The 4,580-nt window shown below is 33.7% G+C and overlaps 1 pseudogene; it reads left to right on the top strand.

Annotated features, from left to right (window-relative positions):
- Nucleotides 1–1,195: 1,195 nt before the first annotated feature.
- Nucleotides 1,196–2,323, top strand: LOC148957029 (actin, cytoplasmic pseudogene; annotated as a pseudogene).
- The last annotated feature ends 2,257 nt before the right edge of the window (nt 2,324–4,580 follow it).

Here is a 4,580-nt window from a genome sequence, read left to right as displayed (position 1 = left end):
TCATACTGAATTTATTCATAAACATTTGATTATTACAGCAAGTCCAATTTCTAACAACGATTTCTACTAAGCTTCAAACTTTTGGTTTTTGATTTTAGGGTTTTAAGATTGTTTTAATCCCTTTTCAAATATATACAGTTATTTTTGCAATTACCAATTTATCGCTCTTTAACCAATTTAATGTATTTCTCAATGCATGAAAATCTTCAATTTTTCCAACGCCACCAGGCCCCGGTAATGGGCACGTGGCAGGCTTCTATATATAGATTCTCACTGTCATTTGTCTTCTAAACGTAGACAATTTGAGCCTTTCCTTTATGTCATGACGTCCAATCATGTATAAGATAGATGAATGATGTCATAATACTAGACTCTAACCATATATGGCACAAAAGAAAATGCGATATTATAGTGTTAGCAATAATTGCATCAGTACATAATCGCTAATATTATGATGCAAACTGGAAAAATATTTATGGTATCTGAGAAATAATATTAATTTTTTAATTCAAACTAGGAAAATACCTGACAATTTTTAAATTAGCTTTGTTTTTTTGTTCGATTTACTAAATGAAACTTTTATTTAGTCTCTTACTTCGAAGCTATAATTGTCTCCTGGAACCAAACTTTTTTTGGCTCAATTTCTAAAGTGCGTACCCTATGTTTTGTGCTACATTTTCGTAGAAAACAATTTCAATTTCTTATTTTATTTTAGTTTTCAGTTCAGAATCGCTAAGGTTATTATGTAAAGTGCAAAAATATTTATGGTGTCTGAGAAATAATATTAATTTTTTCTTGTTTCAAAATAGAGAAATACCTGAAATTTTTAAAATAGTTTTGTTTGTTGGTTCAATTTCATCAACAAAAGTTTTATTCCATCTCTTTCTTCAAAGTTATAACTATCTCCTGGAATCAAACTGTATTTGGCTCAACTTCTAAATTGCGTATCTTTTGTAGAAAAGAAATTCAATTTTTTATTATAGTTTTCAGTTCAGAATCATTAAGGTTATTTTGTAAACTGCAAAAATTTTTATGGTGTTCGAGCAATACTTTTTATTTTTTATTTCAAACTAGAAAAATATCTGAAAATTTTAAAATTAGTTTTATTTTTTGTTAGGAATTTGCAACTCGATACGGTACTTAAGCTTGTAACGTCATATTATAGTAAGAATTACTAAGACATTTGAAAAAAAATATGACAGAAGATTTAGTTGCAATTGTTATTGATAATGGATCAGGTATTTGTAAAGCAGGATTTTCAGGAGATGATGCCCCAAAAGCTATGTTTCCTGCTGTGATTGGACGTCCAAAACATACGGGAGTGATGATTAATTCAGGCAGCCAGGATGCTTATGTAGGCGATGACGCTCAAGCAAAAAGGGGAATTTTGAGACTTAAGTATCCTGTAGAGCATGGAATTGTCACAGATTGGGATGATATGGAAAAGATTTGGCATCATACCTTCTACAATGAACTTCGCGTTGCCCCAGAAGAGCACCCAGTTTTACTCACAGAGGCTCCTCTTAACCCAAAAGCCAACAGAGAAAAAATGACTGAAATCATGTTCGAAAATTTTAACACCCCTGCTATGTATGTTGCCATCCAAGCCGTTCTATCCCTCTACGCATCTGGAAGAACCACTGGTATTGTTCTTGACTCTGGCGATGGTGTCTCACATACTGTACCCATCTACGAAGGTTATGCCCTTCCACATGCACTTATGAGATTGGACCTTGCTGGTCGAGATTTGACGGATTATTTGATGAAAATTTTAACTGAACGAGGATATTCCTTTACCACCACTGCCGAAAGAGAAATCGTTCGTGATATTAAAGAAAAACTTTGCTATGTCGCTTTGGACTTCGAACAGGAGATGGCAACTTCCGCCAGCTCAGCATCTCTTGAACAAAACTATGAGCTGCCTGATGGTCAGGTCATCAATGTAGGTAATGAGAGATTCAGATGCCCAGAAGTCTTATTCCAGCCATCTTTTCTCGGTATGGAGTCTGATGGGATTCACGAAACAACGTACAAAAGTATCATGAAATGCGACGTTGACATAAGAAAGGATCTCTATGGCAGCATCGTTTTGTCTGGTGGTTCTACCATGTTCCCTAGGATTGCTGACAGAATGCAAAAGGAAATAACTACCATTACACCATCCACCATGAAGATCAAAGTCATTGCCCCTCCTGAGCGTAAATACACCGTATGGATCGGTGGATCTATCTTAGCTTCCCTCTCAACATTTCAACAGATGTGGATTTCTAAGCAGGAATACGATGAGTCTGGACCATCCATTGTTCACAGAAAATGCTTTTAACTTGCTTATGCAAATAGTAAACATGCCAAAAAATGTGATTTTTGTTAAACTTCTTCTGTTGAAAGAAGAAACCATCATCATTTTATGGTTAACCTTGCTTAGACAATGGAATAAGACTGACTTAGATAGATAGTGGTTACCATTCCTTAGTCAGCTAGGAAAGACAGTTTTTTCTCGCTTTCCAGTTTTTTTCAAAATATCAGGGTGTCAGCAAATAACTAGCAACCTAGTAAGAGACGACCATGCCCATAGTAAAAAAAAATTGCCCATTATTCCTAAAACTACAATCACATCATAAAACTAAGTACGCTATTAGAACCTTATTCACCTATACTCCTATTTAGGAAACTAACTGCCCCTTGGCTTGAAAAACAAGGAAAATATATCAGTTCAAAAGTCCAGAAAAGTAGCTGCAACAAGGTATTCCGCATCGAAAGCAGGTTTGTTTTTCCGTTTTTTTCTCCCCATTCAAGCCAAGGGACGGTAAGTTTGCTATATGGCTGTTTCGGACAAAACGGTTCTAACGGTGTACTTCTTGTTTTGATCTGAATCTATTTTCAGGAATTATGAGTTACTTTAGTTTTTAATATGGGGCGTGGTCGTCTTTAACTAGGTTGCTAGCTACAGTTGCAACCCAGATTTTATTTAACATACCTTATAGAAGCAACTTTAAAAAGATATGTGTTTGAATTTATATTGTCAATAGATTATTTCAGTTAATATTGGCTTGTGTTTCTTTGCTGTATTTTTTTTCAAGGAATCGAGCATCTAACTAAGTCCAATAAATGCAATTATATGTTCTGTGAATGATCGTATTTTAATTAGGTTACTAACTATTCAAGCCAAAGGGCGGTAAGTTTCCTTTATAGGGGTTTTGGACAAGACAGTTCTAATGGTGAACTTTTTATTTTGAGAACAGTTTGAACAGTTTTAATGAGCTAAATCGAGATTTTATGTAATGACGTCAGTTACAACTGGGTTTCGTTCTATGCTATATGATTACAAACCAGAAAAAAACTACGGCTTTTTCTTCTCTGAAATGGTAAGAGACTAACCTCAAATAATCAAGTAGCTAACTTAGTCCATTGTATGCAATGGTTTGCTATTCCAATGATTGTCTTTTCATGTAATGGCTTTTTATATTTCTTAATATTGGACTTGATTGTCCCTTACTAGGTTGCTAGCTACCGCTGCAACCCGGATTCTTTGAAACAGAAAGAGATGAATTTCAAACAATTAAGTAAATAACTAACTCGATTTGTTATTCCAATGATCGTGTTTTAATGTAACCATATACCAGTTACTATGGGCGAGAGATCGTTCTTTACTGTAAACAACCAGGATGACGTCAGTTACAACTTGGGTTTCTTTTTATGCTATATCATTACAAAGCTATATCATGCTATATCATTACTAAGTCCAATGTATGGAATGGTTTGTTATTTCAGTGATTTGCTAACATATTCTTTATTATAACTATATAATTTAGTATAGGCAAGAGGTCGTTCTTTATTATATCCATGACCTAACAAAAAGTAAAACTAATTTTTAAATTTTCAGGTATTTTGTTAGTTTGAATGAAAAGATTAAAATTATTGCTCAGATATCATAAATATTTTTGCAGTTTACATAATAACTTTAGCGATTCCAAACTGAAAAATAAAATATATATTAAAAAATGGAATTTTTTGGTCTGAAACTACACAGTCAGTCCCACATTGGGTAGTTAGAACCTAAACAAAAATAAAACTAATTTTAACATTTTAAGGTATTTTTCTAGCTTGAATTGAAATATTTGAACTATTGCTCGGACACCATGGATATTTTTGCTGTTTACACAAGCTGCAAAGAACGCACAGGCTGATCTTTGTAAATTGAGAAAAATTTTACGAATGTTTTACCGGGATTACGAAAAATATTCAAAATTAAAGATGAAAATTATCTCTAAAAGAATAGATTTTAGTGAAAAGCTTCCAAGGTATAGACCGGCAACTGTGGGACAGTTTACAGATGTAATGTGAAATCTTATACATCACTGTGAATATATGGAGGCATAATTGTCCTTTACCTAATTTCAGCTTAAATTCGATGATCGAGCCTTTATGTACTACATCCAACGACTATGACGTCATTGATCGATATTGTATATAAAAATTAAGTTTTTCGTAAGCAAAAGGCACTAGATCTAGAGATATCGTTTCTAATGAGCCATTGAACAACTCTATACGATGTTCCAGTGCCAAGCTATCTGTGGAAG

This window comes from Artemia sp. Qi Xiang Cuo, chromosome 1 (assembly GCF_049724085.1).
Source record: "Artemia sp. Qi Xiang Cuo chromosome 1, ASM4972408v1, whole genome shotgun sequence".
Classification (NCBI taxonomy): Eukaryota; Metazoa; Arthropoda; class Branchiopoda; order Anostraca; family Artemiidae; genus Artemia; species Artemia sp. Qi Xiang Cuo.
This window is presented reverse-complemented; position numbering and strand designations above follow the sequence as displayed.